This window comes from Chiloscyllium plagiosum, chromosome 7 (assembly GCF_004010195.1).
Source record: "Chiloscyllium plagiosum isolate BGI_BamShark_2017 chromosome 7, ASM401019v2, whole genome shotgun sequence".
NCBI classification, from domain to species: domain Eukaryota; kingdom Metazoa; phylum Chordata; class Chondrichthyes; order Orectolobiformes; family Hemiscylliidae; genus Chiloscyllium; species Chiloscyllium plagiosum.
The window spans coordinates 45,842,037-45,860,532 of NC_057716.1; the positions used below are offsets into that span (position 1 = coordinate 45,842,037).

General features: G+C 39.9%; 1 protein-coding gene across 3 annotated transcripts in view; it reads right to left on the reverse strand.

Moving 5' to 3' along the window:
* LOC122551539 (juxtaposed with another zinc finger protein 1-like) overlaps positions 1 to 18,496 on the reverse strand; it is a 113,361-nt gene that overhangs the window by 78,889 nt on the left and 15,976 nt on the right. For 2 of the 3 annotated variants that reach the window (XR_006312132.1, XR_006312131.1), the window contains exons 2-3: positions 17,767 to 18,415; positions 16,896 to 17,529 (exon numbers count right to left, since the gene is read on the reverse strand). The exons of the other annotated variant lie outside the window; for it this stretch is intronic. The gene's annotated coding sequence lies outside the window, so the exon portion shown is untranslated. Of the gene's footprint in view, positions 1 to 16,895; positions 17,530 to 17,766; positions 18,416 to 18,496 lie in introns of those variants that run through there. 3 annotated transcript variants of the gene reach the window in all.

The window sequence follows — 18,496 nt, forward strand, 5'->3', positions numbered from 1 at the left end:
TGAGCAGCAAATACAATGTGTTAAATTAAACAGAAACATAGAAAATAGGAGTAGGAGGAAGTCGTTTGGCCCTTCAAACCTGCTCCACCATTCATTATGCCCATGGCTAATTAACCAACTCAATATTCTATTCCTGTATTTCCCCCATATCCCTTGATCTCTTTAGCCCCAAATGCCAGATCCAACTCATTTTTGAAACCTATATAATGTTTTGGTCTTGACTGCATTCTTTAATAACTAATTCCCCAGGATCAACACGCTGCATGAAGAAATTGCTGCTTATTTCAATACGAAATGGTATACTTTGTATCCTTGGACTGTGATCCCTGGTTCTGACTCCCCAGCCATCGGGAACACCTTCCTGCTTGTACTCTGTCCTTTTAGATTTATATAGATTTCTATCAGATCCCCCGCTCATACTTCTGAATTCCAGTAAATAGAACGTTAACCAATTCAACCTCTCCTCACATATCAGTCTTGCATCTCAGGAGTGTGGGAAATATGGTAGATGGGGTTGAAGGCCCTATCAGCGACAGATAGGCAGGGAGGGGAACCCTCGAGTGGGGAAAACAAAAACACCTCAATAATACAGTACTTATTTCAATTTATTATCATGTATTCACTGCAAATAATGTGCTCTTCTGCCTCCTGTAAATTGAGGTGACCAAATGCAAACTGGATGATCCCTTTGCAGAACATCTCCATTCATTCCACAAGCATGACCGGGAGCTTCTAATAGCCTGTTGTTTCCATTTTTTAAGCACACTTGTTCATTTCTTGGTTTCTTTTCTTTCCCCCTCTTCATTCCCAATGGCCTGTGAAACAAACTTTTCCAATGTTCAATTTTTCTGCCTTCCACCAGATTCCTCATCTCCCCTTTCCCCACCTCATCCCAGATCCAACCAACCAACTTGGCACCGCCCTCTTGAACTGTCCCACTTGTCCATCTTCCTTCCCTCCTATCTCACCTATCACCATCTCCCCCACTTGCATCTACCTATCACCTTCCATGCTGCCTGCCCCGCCTTCCCCACCCCACCCCTCCCTCCTATTTGTCTCTCAGCCATCTCCCTCCCCCCGGATTCCTGAAGAAAGACCTATGCCTGAAATGTCGATTCTCCTGCTCCTAGGAAGATGTCTGACCTGCTGTGCTTTTCCAGTGCCATACTTTTCAACTCTGATCTCCAGCATCTGCAGTCCTCACTTTCTCCTTTCTATGTCCATTGTCTCACTCAATCTCTGCACAAAGCCTAGATGTAATAGTTTTTTCCCACTTCTGCTGAAATACCTGAAACTTTAAATATTTTTCTCTCCATGGGTGCTGTCTGACCTCCTGAATGCTGACCAATATTTTCTGTGTTTTTAAATGTTGGCATTGAGTTGATTTGGATGTCCTTGTACATGATACACAAAGCCAGCAGGTAGATACACAAGCAATTAAGAACTCAAATAGTATGATCACTTGTTTTGCAAATGGATTAGAATATACCAGTATGAAAGTCTTGTTGCAATTATACTTGACTTTGCTGATATTGTATCTGGCACGCTTTGCACTCATTTGATCTCCATATCTGAGCAAATACTTGTCTTAGAGTGGGGTTAAAACAAAGATTCAGTTGATTGATTTCTGGGATGACAGGGTTGTCCCTTGAGGAAATTGTGTAGAATGAGCCTCGACTCTCTGGAGTTTAAAAGAATGAGGGGTGATATCATTGAAACATACAAGATTTTAAAACAGCATGACAAGATGAATGCTGAAAGGTTGCTTCCCCAGCTGCAGAGTCTAGACTCAGTGACAGTTTCATGATAAGGGCCATTTACGAATGAGAAGACGTTTCCTTGTCACTACTTCCTGCTCTGCCATAGGTTGCACTCAATGTCTTACAGATGAAAATCAATAAAGGAAGTCAGTAAGTTGACCCAATTTTTCTTATTATTGTTGATAAAAAAAAGCTTCGAAATGTTATGCCTGTTGAATGAGGTGAATGGATTTTTAGCATTCTACAATTCAGTTCTTGAATTTTAATTTTATATTCATGAATTTTCTGCATTTAATATAAAATCTACAGAAATTATAATTTAGATGTTTCACCTTCTACTTACTCCCACACCTAATCTTCAATTTACTTCCTATATACCTTATAAATTGGACAATAAAATCTGCTGATTACTTCCTGATGTGTTGTCTGAGAGTTCAATGTGATTGGTTGCTTAGCCAAGTTGATGACAACCTAGTTTCTGGAAGCCTGAAACTTCCTGGAGTAGGGTCTGAATGAAATTAACATCAGGAAAGGTAAAATCCACACCAGAGTTCATTAGATCCTTATGAGCAGCTTTCATACAGGTCAATAAGAAAGCACTGCCTCTTTATTGCTGAACTCAAAACAAGGACATGTATGTTTTTTTAAAAAAACTTAATGCTGTGATCAGCTATGCTCTAATCTTACCTATGCTATACTCAGATCAAAGTCAGACATCTCATGACACTAGGTTATAGTCCAACACGTTTATTTGAAATCACAAGCTTTCGGAGCACAGTCCCTTTGTTTGGTGTAGTGAGAGAGAAGAACACAGACACAGAACTTATGGCCAGAGATCAGAAGATCATTTAACTGGTATGAGTGGAGTGTTGAATAATTAGTCTCTGTAGGTGACCTAGACAATGTGAGTAAAATGTCAATAACTGAATGAAAAGCAAAGGGGTGACCTGTAATCCAATTAAATGAAGCAGAGAGACAACGGCAAATAATTAAATATAGGGTGGTGCTGGAGACAAACTAAATGACTGGAACAACACGATAGATATAAGAGACGCATGCTGAGGGTACAAACTAATTAAAATAGATGGATCATAATTTATCAAGGTGATAGTGTCAAAATAGGACAGTAAGGAAGATTTTACAGATACAGAACGGTATGGTGGGGTCACATGTAGTGTGACACGAACCCAAGATCATGTCATGATCATCTTCATGGGTACGGAACTTTGCTGTCAGTTTCTGTTCAATAATTCTGCGTTATTGTGTATCTCGACAGCTGTCTTGGAGGACACTTACCCAAAAATCGGAGACTGAATGTCCTTGACCACTGAAGTGTTCCAAGTGAACATTCCTGTTTAGTGACTGTTGCGTGCTGTCCCTTCATCCATTGTCGTAGCATCTGCATGGTCTCGCCAATATACAATGCCTCAGGGCATCCTTGCCTGCAGTGTATGAGGTAGACAACATTGGCCAAGTCACATGAGTATCTGCTGTGTACACAGTGGGTGGTGTTCCCACTTGTGATGGTAGCATCCATTTCGATGATCTGGCATGTCTTGCAGAGGTTGCAGTGGCAAGGTTGTTTTGATGATGTCCTGAAGGCTGGGCAGTTTGCTGCAAACAATGGTATGTTTACGGTTTGGTAGTTGTTTGAAGGCAAGAAGTGGAGGGCAAAGGGATAATCTTGGCGAGATGTTCGTCATTATTAATAACATCAACATGTCATGGGGCATGGTATATTGGAGAGACTATGCAGATGCTACAACAATGGATGAATGGACACCACCCAACAATTAGCAAACAGGAATGTTCCCTCCCAGTGGGGGAACAGTTCAGTGGTCAGGGACTTTCAGCTTCTGATATTCGGGTAAGTGTCCTCCAAGGCGGCCTTTGAGATACACACAACACAGAATCACCAAGCAGAAACTGATAGCCAAGTTCCGTACCCGTGAAGACTGCTTCAACCATGAACTCGGATTCATGTCATGCTAAATGTGACTCCACCATACTGTTCTGTATTGTAAAATCTTCCTGTCATATTTTGACACCATCACCTTGATAAATTGTTATGATCTCTCTAATTAGATTGCACAGTTTGGATTACTTATTACTTTGGTTAGACCATTGGCATGCAACTCTTATACCTAGCATGTTATTCCAGTAATTTGGTTTGTCTGCAACACCACCTGCCTCATTTAATCAGGTTATAGGTCATCCCTTCACTTGTTATTCAGCTATTGACACTTTACTCACACCATCTAACACTCGATCACCGAAAGAGACTTATTAGGCAAAAGTGAGGATTGCAGATGCTGGAAATCAAAGTCTAGATTAGAGTGGTGCTGGAAAAGCACAGCCGGTCAGGCAGCATCCGAAGAGCAGGAAAATCGACATTTCAGGCAAAAGTCCTTCATCAGGACAGTCCTGATGAAGGGCTTTTGCCCGAAACATCGATTTTCCTGCTCCTTGGATGCTGCCTGACCGGCTGTGCTTTTCCAGCACCATTCTAATACAGAGACTTATTATTCGACACTTCACTCTGACCAGTTGTGAGATCTTTTGATCTCTTTGCCCTTGATCTCTCTCTGCCTATAAATTCTGTATCTGTGTGCTTTTCTCTCTCACTATACCTGAAAAAAGGGGTATGCTCTGAAAGCTTGTGATTTCAAATAAACCTACTGGGCTATGACCTGGTGTTGTGTGAGTTCTGACTTTGTCCACCCCAGGCACATCCACATCATGGTAAATCAGATCAGACATTTTCTTTGTTTGATGCTCAGAATGTGTCCAGCTATTAAATAAAAGCATCTGTCTCAGCAGCCAAAGCAGTTTCCCAAAGCATATAAAAACTGAGCTTCAAACTGCTGAACACAAATCATTATAGATGACTTTCAATTGGCTCCACCTGCTGGCAACAAAAATGTTTTCCATCACAAATCCAATTGCCCCTCTCCAACATTGTGAAAAAGCCGAGCATACAAAATGTTGACAGACTGAATATTATTTTCTTTAAATAATGTGCTACTACACTTCACAAATTTTAGAATTCAGATGTAGTAGAAATAAATTGTTGGCAGAATTTAAATTTTTAGGTTTCCCTGAGAAAGGCAACTCACAGAGCTGGGTATCGTTATGCAAGATGCAGTGAATATGCAAAAGGGAAAAAGCTTATTTAGACTTCCATTTTAATAGTTATTTTTCAGCAATGAATGTGAACCTTGAACACATTTAAGCATCGGATGAAGGGCGGTTAGCACTGTTACCTCACACGTCAGGGACCTGGGTTTGATTCCAGCCTTGGGCTGTGTGGAGTTTGTACATGCTCCCTGTGTCTGCATGGTGTAGGGCTTCTGGTTTGCGATCAGTAATTTGTTGATTTTTAGGTGGTTTGAATCACCCTCAGATCCCTGGTTCTGACATTGGACTTATTAGGGAATGTTAAATGGAAAGGGAAATAGACAGGTGTTTCAGGGCAAAAGAATCTCCGTGTTTATTTAACTACAAAAAGTGAGCATAATATAGCAAATAAAAGGCAAATGCAGTAAAACAGTGAAATAGACACAATTATACAGAGGACAATAATTAGATGCACGATTAAATTGAATACAGGTTAAACACCATTAAAATTAAACAGGTTTTTATCACAGACATTATTCTTCAGCTTCCTACCTTTGGGGTTTCCTGCACTGTAACCACCTACCTCCCCCTCCCTGCTAGCTAGGTTGAAAACTTTGGGGTCTTGGGAATTAAGATCACCACAGGTGAATTCCTGATTTTGAAGTACAGCTAGCTGTTCCTGCCTGCTCTACCTGGTGCCTCGATGAAGGCTTTGGATGGTGTAGATCTTCAGTCTGGGTCTAGTCCACTGATCCGATAGGATGCGCAGTGGATTGACTGGGCGAGTGCTTGGTTCTTCTTACTTTCTGCTGGGTTTTTGCAAGCCAGTTTTCACCTCAGGATGTGCCGGAGGCCTTGTGGCGTCAGTCAAGTCAGTAGTCTTTGGAGGTTGTTGGTTCTCAGGTCTGCTAGTCGTGGTCAGTTGCCATTGGTTCCCCAGGTAAGGAACAAGCCTGTGTCGGTAGGTTTCAGAATTGCCATCAAGATCCTCTTTTCAAAAATGGCTGCGGGGGATCACTCTCCGAGTGGTAGCTATCTAGGATCCCTCTCTGGACGGTAGCTGTAGGCAATAACTCTCCCAAGTCAAATGAGGGCCTGCAATTATACAAAATTGCATGCTTCTTATCTCCCCACCAATTCTGGTTTCCTACAATAGCCTCTTTGTTGTTTCTTTCAAGAATAATTAGTCTTCCTAGTCATTACAGTAGGTGCAAATATCTTTTCCACCAGGGGAAAGAATTGGTCTTCCTAATTATTAGAGTAGGTGGAAATGTTCTTTTCCATTAGGGGTGAATAGGCTTCCTGACTGTATGGAATGTCCTGTGGTTATGTGATTGAAATTCCATTGAAGTTGGAGGTCTTGGAATTTGTGCAGATTCCATAATGTCTGAATTCAGTTTGTCATAAAAGTTAGTTCATTGTTCTTGTAGGGCTGAGGTGTGAATAGGTTTTCCCAGCTTCCAAGCAAACTATCCCTGGGATTGTATCTTCCAGTATAGCTCAGCTGCTGCAGTTTTCCTTGTTATGTTTAATTTTGAAAAAAAAAACATGATTCTGATGGAAGTCCAGTAATTTCAGATGGGAGAGAATATTCTCAAACAATTGAGATTTTTGTTCAACCCTACTGTGGGTTTTCACTGGATGCTCTGGTTTTCTTCCACAGTCCAAAGATGTGCAGGTTACATGGATTGACAATGTTACAGCACCCTGTACAGTCTATAGTCCAGGGATGTAGGTTAGATGGATTAGGCATGGGAAATGAGGAATCATTGAATCACAGAAACCCTACAGTGCAGAAAGAGGCACTGGCTCGAGTCTACACAAACCCTCCAAAGAGCATCCCCAGTCCCCCAAACTATCCTGGTAAACCTGAAACATTAACTCCGATTTCCCTGCATAGATGCTACCAGGTCATCTGAGCTTTTCCATAAATTTGTTTTTGTATCAGTACATTGACTTTGGTAAAGCCTTTGACAAGGTCCCACATGTGAGGTTGATCCAAAAGGTAAGAGCCATGGGATCCAAGGCAAATTGGCTCACAAATAGGAGCCAAAGAATGATGGTGGAGAGTTCTTTTGGTGATAGTGAAGAAACCTTCCAGCTCAGCGAGCAAACCTACATCCAGAACCTCAACCGGAGCTATAAATCTTCTCAAAACTCACTAGGGTTCTCTTTGTACTAGGAAGCTTGTGACCAGTAGATGTACCATAGGAACTGGTGCTGACACCCTTGCTGTTTGTTATGTACATTAACAACTTGGATATGAATGTAGAAGCTTGAATTAATAAATTTGCAGATGACACGAAAATTGGTGGTGTTAGTGAGGATGGTCTCAGGCCACAATGATATTGATCAGCTGGTAAATTGGGCAAAGCAATGGCTGATGGAATTTAATGCTGATAAATGTGAGGTATGCATTTTGGGAAGGCTAATAGGGGATGGATATTCACGATGAATGGTAGGTCCCTAGGCAGTACAGATGAACAAAGGGACCTCGGTGTACAAGTTCATAGATGGAGTCCTAGAGATGTACAGCATGGAAACTTCAGTCCAACTCGCCCAGGATGACCAGATATCCTAGAGTAAATTAATATAGTACCATTTGCCAGCATTTGGCCCATTTCCCTCTAAACCCTTCCTGCTCATGTACCCATCCAGATGCCTTTTAAATATTGTAATTGTATCAGCCTCTACCACCTTCTCTGGCAGCCCATTCCATGCATACACCACTCTCTGCGTGAAAAAGTTGCCCCTTCAGTCCCTTTTAAATATTTCCCCTTTCACCTTAAACCTATGCCCTCTAGCTTTGGACTTCTCCCATCCCGGTAATGCAGGTATATTTGGTTTGGTGTTTAATGGTCGGCATAGTCATGGTGGGCCGAAGGCCTGTTGCTATGCTATATGGCTCTATGACTCTAAATTTGCATTTGGAGGATTGGCATAAACCAGATTGAAAATCCAGAATCATTGGACAAGATTATAGCAAATAATGGAAACAGTACTGACTTGTTATTGAACAACCAGAAGGAGAAAATTAACATATGAGGCACATTTTCTTATTGAATAACCTGCATTGTGGAATTCACCACATGGCCCACAGAATTGGATTTGAACATCAAGGGAAGAAACATTTACAACACCATTCAAAGAAGGGAGTTCTCCTCTGAATCCTGGACAACATTTATCACTCAACCAACATCACCAATTATGCAGTAATTATCATGGTGCCGTTTGTGGGCTCTTACTGCACACAAATTGAGTTCTGTGTTTCCCATAACAAGACTGATTACATTCTAAAACCCTAACAACATTAAGACATCCTGGAGATGTGAAAGATATATATAAGTTCATGGCTGTTTTTGAACAGTGATTTGAACTTAAAGTTTAGGTGCAGGAAGATCAGTAGATGCCACCTTTTAGCTGTTGTGTTAAACTGCAGATCCATCCTTCTCAAAAACTAAAATCAAACCTGGATCTCACCATTGTTCTAAACTTGCAATTGCCAAACTTCTTTTCTTCTGTAACTTGCTCAGCATGTTATTGCTGCCAATTCTCTTGGAACTCCAAATTTGAGGCCCCCGATCAGCTTTCCACCTCAGTCACAGTAACGAAACAAACTCCATCAAGATCAAAAAAATAAAACTTTTTTTTAATTACCACTATCATTCTCCAATATCTTTCCACTGGAAACCAGCTGGATGGGAGACCTTTTAAATGTTGTAATTGCACCAGCCTCCACCACCTGCTCTGGCATCTCATTCATGCATACACCACCCTCTGCCTGAAAAAGTTGTCCCTGAGGTCCCTTTTAAATCTTTCCCCTCTCACCTTAAACCTAGACCCTCTAGATTTGGACTCCCCATCCTGGTAATGCAAGTAAATTTGGCTTGGTGTTTGATGGCCAGCATAGACATGAATTTACACTCACTAGGTACCTCTAACTATCTGATCATACTCAGCAAGGCTCCTACAATGATTTCCTCCTTTGTCCTTATCCACTTATAATTGCTTGCTACCACTCAGTAAGACCATAAGATACAAGATCAGACTTAGATTTTTTTTGTCCCATCGAGTCTGCTTTACCATTCAATCAGGTTACAGCTAATCTGAAAATCCTCAACTCTACTTCCCTGCCTTTCCCCCCCATCACCCTCAATTCCCTTACAAATTAAAAATCTGTCTACCTCATTCTTGACTTTATTTAACAACCCACCCTCAATAACCCCTGTAGCGAAGAAATCCACACGGACTACCACAAGAGAAGAAATTCCTCATCAGTCTTAAAGTCAACCTCTTGCTTGGAGATTATGTTCTCTGGTCTTTGGCTGTCCCACAAGTGGGGAACCACAATGCATTTACTATATCAAACCCCGTAAAAATCTTTATATGTTTCAGTAAGGTCTCCTCTCATTCTTCTAAAGTCCAATGATTATAAGCCCAATCTATGCAGTTTACCTCATAAGAAAATCCAGAATCAACCTCGTGAATCTTCTCTGTAAAGTTTCTACTCCTCGTAAGACTTTCGAGATAAGAGACTAAAACTGCTCACAGTATTCCAGGTATGTCCTGACTAGAGTTTTGCATGGTTTTAGCAAGACCCCTGCTATTTTTGTACTCTATTCCCTATTCAGCTCTTCTACTCTGCCTGCCAATGTGTATTACCTCACATTTTCCCAAATGATATTCCACATTTTCACTTACTCACTTAGCATTTTGCTTCTGAAGAAAAACACTTGCTGGCATCTCAGTGGTGGCTATTGCCTTGAGTGACTTATTAGTCATTTCAGAGAGCAGTTAAGAGTCAGCCACATTGCTAGAGGTCAGAATAGCAGATATCCAGTGAACCAAAAGTGTATTTACAATAGGTGGTTATGGTTGGCAAATACCAGCTTTTTAATTCCTAAATATTTAAAAATTGAATTTAAATTTCACCACCTGCAATGGTGGGATTTGAACCCATATCTCCAGAATATTAGTCAGGAACTCCAGGTCACTAGTCCAGTAACTTCACCACCACACTACCACCTTTATCAAAAAAAAACATTTTTCACATATACACTGTAAACACCCAGCTTTACCTCGTCACCATTTCCCTTGACCTTATCAATGTTGCTAAACTATTTGACTGATTATCCAGGACGAGAGGAGTACAAATTTATTGCAACTTTATGATGGGGGAGAAATCAAATCCCCTTTAGTCATTACCACAAACTCCATTCCTTAGGCACCAACTCCACTACCTTCTGAGCAATGTCAGAAGCTGAATCAGGCTGTTTTTGTAATTCGTTGATATATTGGAAACCTTCCCACCTGACACCCACCCCAACTATCGTAAAGACTATCTATTTAAACATCAGTAATATTAGCTGGTTCAACCCTGCTTCACCTCAACAGCTGAAATCCTCCAGTCCTTTTTTACCCCTGCAGTTGACTATTCCAACACTTAGCTTGCCTTCCAAATTATTCACTTTGTAAACGTGAGATTGTTCAAATCTGCCTATTCACCCATCAGCATGTGCTTACTGACCTATAGTAGGTTCTGGTTAAATAATGTTTGCTTCTAAAACTTGCATCCCACGTGGCTTTACCCTTCTCCATCTCTAAATGCCTCCAACTCCACAGTCTTTCTAGTTATTTCCATCCCTCCAAGCTTTTGAACTTCCTGATTTTACTGGACCATAACATAGCCTTGCAGCAGCAAAAGCCTCCAGCACTGGAAATTTCACCTTGCTCATCACTCTTCCCTCATTGAAAAGGTGTCTACAGAAAGTGACTCCAACATTTTGTACCCAGCAATAACAAACGTGGATCTAATTAGTCCTCTGTAATAGATTTTGGATCTTTCAACACAGTTAGAAGAGTCCAGGACACCACTGATGACTAGCCAGCCATACTTGTTCATTGATGGGATCCTAAGTGGGCATGTCACTGGACGTTGATGGGAACAATGTACTTTTCAAACTGCAATTCAGTGGAAGGGCATATTTACATTAATTATATATTTCTAGTAGGGCCTCCCATCACACTGGCTCATGGCCAACATTTCCAATTCTGAATCAACTTCTGCATTCATGCTCCAGTGCAGGGATTACAGCACTTAATCTAGTCTGACACTTCAGTGTTGAAGGAGTCAGTTTCAAATGTTCTAACTGATTAGCGGACCTCTTAATAGTTGCATACTTATCAGTTGTTGAAACTTTATTGCTGGAACAGCACAGCAGGTCAGGCAGCATCTAGGGAACAGGAGATTCGACGTTTCGGGCACAGGCCCTTCTTCAGGAATGATTCCTGAAGAAGGGCCTGTGCCCGAAACGTCGAATCTCCTGTTCCCTGGATGCTGCCTGACCTGCTGTGCTGTTCCAGCAATAAAGTTTCAACTTTGATCTCCAGCATCTGCAGACCTCACTTTCTCCCCATACTTATCAGTACCTTGTACTGTTGAATTTTGTAGTTGTAACCACGTAAACTCGAGCATTATACAATGGTCCCAAACCTAAGATGGAACCGATCTGTTGTTCTGGACTTGGGCATGTAGGATCTCCGTAAATGAACTGTCTCACCTGTCAGATGGATGCTCTACAGCAGCAATGTACTTAATCTAAAAGGCATTCCCAAAGCTTCACTGTGACATACAACCAACAATCATCACTCTTTTAGGATTAGAATGTCAAATATAGTTCCAACCAATTGTTATTAATTGTATTTTGAGGTGCAGGCATTGCTGGCAGGACTACCATTTACTGTACACCCTAGCTATCCTGTGAAGACAGTGATGGGCCTTCTTGAACTATTATGGTCCATTGACAAAGACAGGGAGTTACATCTGTTTGACACAATAGAGTGGCTCACTAGGACACAGATGTGGAATTGGATTGTCCCTCACAGATCAGATGGTCTTCTTTATGGAGGAGATTAGTAAATCAACCCTTCAGTTTTGAAACAACTACTCCAACTACTTTTTATTTCCACATCTTTGTCTCAATAATCAACATGAGCTCATTGACCTATACAGGTACTAGATTCTGGTTAAATCATGTTTGGTTATAAAACTTAGAATGGTCATGGTAGAATTGAACTCAGTCTCTAAGTTTTTCATCCAAACCTCTTAGATTAATTGTTCATTAAAATAACTACACTTAAGGGGTGTTCTTCTACTGTAGGATATATCAACTGGGCATTATCTGAAACAGCCCAACATCAGGATTGATTATTTCTTTCTCTGCTGGCTATCACTCTGGGCTGCTCTAAAACGTTAGATGCCAAAGGGGCAAGGACAGCCCACTTACAAACACTTTGAACAGAATATGGACAATTGCCTATGGACAGTTTGTTAGTTCATTTTCTTTTCATACCAAGCTAAATTTTAAACATTTTTAAATGAACTTAATTTGAAAAGTAACTTCACAGAATTACATATTTCAGATCAGTATAAGTGAAGAAATCATCGAAAGAAAAGTTAATAATTATTAAATCAAAGTTCATTAAACCTTCTGCCTATGGAAAATAAGCTGGTAAATTTCTCAATGTTGAGTTATAGTTGGAAAGAAGCTCAACTCCAAAATACCAACATTTCCATCAAAGTTAGCATCATCCTCGAAGTACTCCACTCAAATTTGCCAAAATTTACCCTTCGCACCTTGACATATCATTAAGGCATAGATCAGTTCTACGTGTAAAATTTTTCAGATGCTTATGGCCTTTGACTTTCTGGCCCAACAGGTAACATAATAAATTAAGCACTTGAAATTCATTATATGAATTGTTGTACCTTACATCTTGGATATACACCAAGCTTCACTCATTTGAAGTATTAACTATTACAGTATTGCAAAAAAAACATCAGTAGCTATAATTTTTACTATTTTTAAAGCGATACAAATATAGGTAAACACAATTTACAGCAAATTGTTCTTTTGATCCACTACCTTCAATTGTAGAGTTAATCTGAGACTTCTGCTTTGGTTTGAGTTATAACGGTCCTCCTGATACAAGAATAAACTTTTGTAGGGCTGTTAATTAAATACCAAATTAGAATTCAACTTTATATTAAGAATGTGGGAATATTAAGAATTCAAAACCAGAATGAAAATTCTGTTCATTTCTAGTGTAGTGGGAAAATAGACTAAAGGAATCTATTGAACTTTTGTTCACTAAGGAATGTTTGTCTCAATGATAAAGTGATCTGATGGACAAAGGATACTTGATGTTCAGAAGGCATTTGATAAAGTCCTCCACCGGAGGCTGGTTAGAAAAGCTAAAGCATATGTCATAAGAGATAATGTACTGGTATGGATTAATGATTGGCTGATCGATTCAAAACAGAGCAGGAATAAAAGAGTTATTCTTGCATTGGAGTGGAGTACCACAAGGACCAGTACTTGGCCCCAGCTACTCACAATGTATATCAATGATTTGGAAGTGGGGACCAAACATATTATTTCTAAATTTGCAGATGATAGAAGATGAAGTGTGATGTAAAGCAGCTTCAGGTGGATTTGGAAAGGCTTTGCAAATGGGCAAGAACATGGCAGATGGAATACTTAGTGAAAAAATTGAAGTTATCCACGTTCATGGAAGAGGCTGATGTGGACATTTTTTAAATGGTAAGAGGTTAGAAAGTGTAGATGTATAGAGGGACTTGGGTTTGCTAGTCAATAAATCACTGAAGACTAACAGGTGCAGCAAGCTATTAGAATGGCAAATAGAATGTTATCCTTTATCACAAGAGGACTGGAGTACAGGAGTGGTGAGTCTTACTTCAATTGTATAGTAGTTTGATTACAACACACATGGGGTTCAGTGTGCAGTCTTGGTGGGCTCATTTCAGGAAAGATATTATTGACATAGAGGACGCAGCAAAGCTGCACCAGATTAGTTCCTGGTATGGTGGAACTGTCCTCTGACGAGAGATTGGACAAACTGGGCCTATATTTTCTAGAGTTTAAAAATATGAAACCTACAAAATACTTCATAGGATAGACAGGGTAAATATAGACTAGATACTGCCACTGGTTGAGAATCTAGAAATAGGGGCACAATTTTAAAATAAGGGAGATTCCACTTACATCCAAAATGAGGGAAACTTTGGCATTCTCAGTCAAAAAGTATGCCACTGGAAAAGCTCAGTGGGTCAGGCTGATGAAAGGCATATGCCCAAAATGTCAAATTGTCCTACTCCTTGGATGCTGATGGAGCTGCTGTGCTTCTCCAGTTCTACACTCTTCGACTCTGATCTCCAACATCTGCAGTCCTCACTTTCTCCTTTGGAATTCTCAACCAAAGAGGGCTGTGGCAACTCAAGTTTTGATTGCGTTCAGTGACTGATAGATTTGTGAATGCCAATGTCATAGAGGGTTATGGGAATGGGGTGGCTAAAAGGCATTGAAGTGTTCAATCGGTCATGATCATGTGGATCAGACTCGACTGGGTAAATGGCCTACGCCTGTGTTCTAGTAAGCGACACTTAAAGTTGCATTGCTCCCTACAATGTAAATGAAACTCATATTTTCTGCATAATTTTTTCCAAAAGAAAAATATATTAGCTTTTAAAACAACTATAAAAATAGATAGTGATGAATTTAGTTAGAAGCTTCAGGAAATGTAGACAAGAGCCTGAAATGAGCAGATCATTGTTAGAGTAGAGAGAAAAGAAGAAGATTCCCTCTAGCAAGCGGATTGCCAACTAAAAAGTCACAGATTCAAAACACTGAAAATTCTGAGAATTAAGATAGCATCTCCTGGGCAAGAGCAACAGCTACAGGATAGTGGTCTTCCACACACATTTCTGATCAGGACCTTTGTTGTCTGCGTGCATGCACGCATGTGTAGTGAGAGATGGTGGTGGTGGTGGTGCTGCTGCAACAATGATGGCCATATAAACAAGATTATACAGAACTGACTAACATCAATTAATTTTTCACAATGCACATTATGTTTCTAAAATTCAGATTGTTACTTTACTCAGATGATTTATTTTTCCTGTAATAACCAACAGGACCAGGTTTTTCTTTGATGCATTTTTCAGGCAAATCAGAACAAAGTAGTCAGCTTCTTTGTCTCATGGTGAAAGCTTTATTCTTGTAGCGTGGCAAGTTTCTTTTCAGAAGAGTTTGAAATCTCACCGCAGGCACAATTTTTGGAAAGGGATCTTCGGTGCAAGTTATGCCAAACAGGATATCGTGGGAAAAATAAGTGTTGCTGAACAAAGAGACCTTGGAGTTCAGGTTCATAGTGCCTTTAATGTGGAGTCACAGGTAGATAGGATAGTGAAGGTGGCATTTGGTGAGCTTTCCTTTATGGTCAGAGAATTGAGTACAGGAGTTGGGGGTTATATTGCAGTTGTACAGGATGTTGGTTAGGCCACTTTTGGAATATTGTGTGAAATTCTGGTCTCTCTCCTTTCAGAAGGATGTTGTGAAACTTGAAGGGGTTCACAAAAGATTTCTAAAGAATGTTGCCAGGGTTGGAGTGTTTGAGCTACAGGCAGAGGCTAAGATGGCTGGTGCTGTTTTCCTTGGAGCATCAGAGGCTGAGGGGTGACCTTATAGAGGTTTGTAATATAGTTAGGGGCATGGATAGGATAAATTAACAATAGACATAGAATAAATACAGTCCCTGGGTGGGGGAGTCCAGAACTAGAGGGCATAGGTTTAGGGGAAAGATTTAAAAAGGGACCGAAGGGGCAATTAGATTAGATTACATTACAGTGTGGAAACATGCCCTTCGGCCCAACAAGTCCACACCGACCCGCCGAAGCGCAACCCACCCATACCCCTACATTTACCCCTTACTTAACACTACGGGCAATTTAGCATGGCCAATTCACCTGACCTGCACATCTTTGGACTGTGGGAGGAAACTGGAGCACCCGGAGGAAACCCACGCAGACACGGGGAGAATGTGCAAACTCCACACAGTCAGTCGCCTGAGGCAGGAATTGAACCCGGGTCTCTGGCGCTATGAGGCAGCAGTGCTAACCACTGAGCCACCGTGCCGCCCAATGTTTTCATGCAGAAGGTGGTGCATATATGGAATGAGCTGCCAGAGAAGTGGTGGAGGCTAGTACCAATTATAACATTTAAAAGGCAAATGGATGGGTATATGAATAGGAAGGGTTTAAGAGGGATATGGTCCAAGTGCTAGCATATGGGACTAGATTAATTTAGGATATCTGGTCAGCATGGACAGGTTGGACCGAAGTGTTTGTTTCCATGCTGTAGAATCTCTTCACCTCTGACTCTAAACGTTAGACATTAAAAACACATTTGGACTTCCCTTGAAAGACCCAAAAATCAGCATACAAATATTTTCATTTTGACACAGGCAGGGGATCATTCTAGCAACGCTGAGGAGTTGGTAGTCAGATCATTGGCATCTCTACTAGAGAAACTCTGTACAAGGAATAAATCTAGCATGTCTACTCCATTAACTCACTGTGTTAAATAAACAAGCTTCCTAATTTTTCATTAAAAACTTCTCACCAAAGCATTCATTCACCTCCACCACTTCAATATTTAGAATATTGTTAGATTACAGATACTTCAAGCAAAAATATTTTATTGACATTGCACTAGTATGACCAATGGCTATGTTAATGGTACTTGATAACTGGATAAGAAAAATAAACTTCCAATCATAAGAGGCACAAGACCTACTTACAAGAAATGTCACTAATTCTAAACCCACGAGAATAATCAAATAGGTAAATTGAAGCTTTTAAACACACCATGATGATCCAAAAATCAGAAGAATCAATGAAATGGGTTTCATTATGAAGACTGCTGTAGGAAGTTTATTAATGTCACCAAATCTAAGTATCTATTGTTGTAAAGGTAAAGGTAGAGGTACACTTGTGAAATGGGTTTATGCCAAGAAAACTGCATACCTGGTCAAAGAGAATTTCACGAAAAGACTTAATAGTCAGCATCACTTTTACATCAGAGAAAGTATATCAATGAAAACAATAAAAAGGAGCCAAACTAATCCAAAATAACTAAACAAAAAAGGAAAGAAACATGGTTGGCTTCCCAAAGTAGACAATTTATTTGAATTTTGTTGACTAACAAGTTGTGCACATATTTATTGATATTCCACAATATTGGATGAAACATTTCAAAATAGTTTTAGAAAAAAAAGTTACTCCAAAAGAACACAACCTTCAAGATGTCACAGAATATTAGCCATATTGCCACCAAATGTCAAATAGCCAATTCACATCTGACTGGAGATCCAAATGGTGACATATTTGCGACTCAACTATCCATTTGTAATCAACCATGCACAGAGGAGTTCCAAACTTAATAAACATTGTGCAAGATACCAATATATTTGACCGAAGCCACTTTATAAAAAGTCCAGTAACATAGCCAGCCAAGGTGTTTGGGATCATTTCACATCTGGAATACTTTAGAAACATAGACAATTACATGAAAGCAAATTCACATTTGTCTTACTACAGAAGACATGAAGGAAGACAATGATTGACTTATGCCCACAATGTCCCATCTTTTCCAAAAAATGGATTCAAACGTTTTTTCCCCACAAGCATTTAGTTGTCCCTCTTGTGTTTTCAAGCCTTCTTTAGTCATAACAAATCTTCCTGCTGCAGTTCACAGTTTTCCTGAACCGGTGAATGAAGATCTGGCTAATTCCTCTGTTAGAACACAACAACAAAGGTTTGCCTTAAACACAATGTAATACACATAAATATAAGAGCTACATAGAAAAATAAGACTCTACAGGCCTTTGTCAAATTATTTGGCACAATCTTTATCCCAAACAATTAAGAAAGACATTTAGAATCAGGTTAAATGATTTTCACTAAAACATTAAATACTGGGACTGCATAACAAAAAAAAAAAAATTTTATCAAATAACAAAAAAAAGTTACCTTTGTTGAAGGGTGATCATTAGTCAGGTCCTGGTTCCACAATCCGATAAACTGGGTCACTTCAATTCAGTCCACATCACTAAACTTCTAAAATTTTAAGTCATGACTGGATCTTTTGAATTGAAATCTTTCTTAAACCAAAGATTTTTTGTCCTTCCATGCCTAAGTCTTACACAAGAAGTTTATATAATGTCATTTGGCTTATAAGATTGTCATGGTTTGGAACTAACAAAATGAAGAGAGTCATGTGGCTCGTGTAGAAGTCTGACAGTAAACCTGGGTGTTTCAGGTATTTGATCAAAAGGAGAGTCATATTATATTATCAAAAAATGTGTCAAATGTTAAAAACTGTCACTGTCCCAAAGTGGTTAAGTCCACAACAAGTCCACAAATTCTCTTGTAACATGAAGATGTAATAGTAACAAGTTGCAGACAGCAGTGCTGGAATGTGTCCTTTTATTTTGAAGATTTAAAGAAATAATAAATTAAAAGATAATTGATTGACTTGTCACTTTAGAAACTAGTGACTTCTCATTGACATGAAGAGGTTCGCAGAGGACACCAAACTGACATCAGAATGCACACTTTCCTTTAAGCCCCAAGATATCAGAGGGATTTGCACTTTTGTTCAATGGTGATCTTGGTCAACCTGGAAAAGGAGAGCAAGACGACAGTTGGTGGTCAGGCCTGGATGTCAAGGAGAAACAAAATGCCAACACGGTTGTTCATT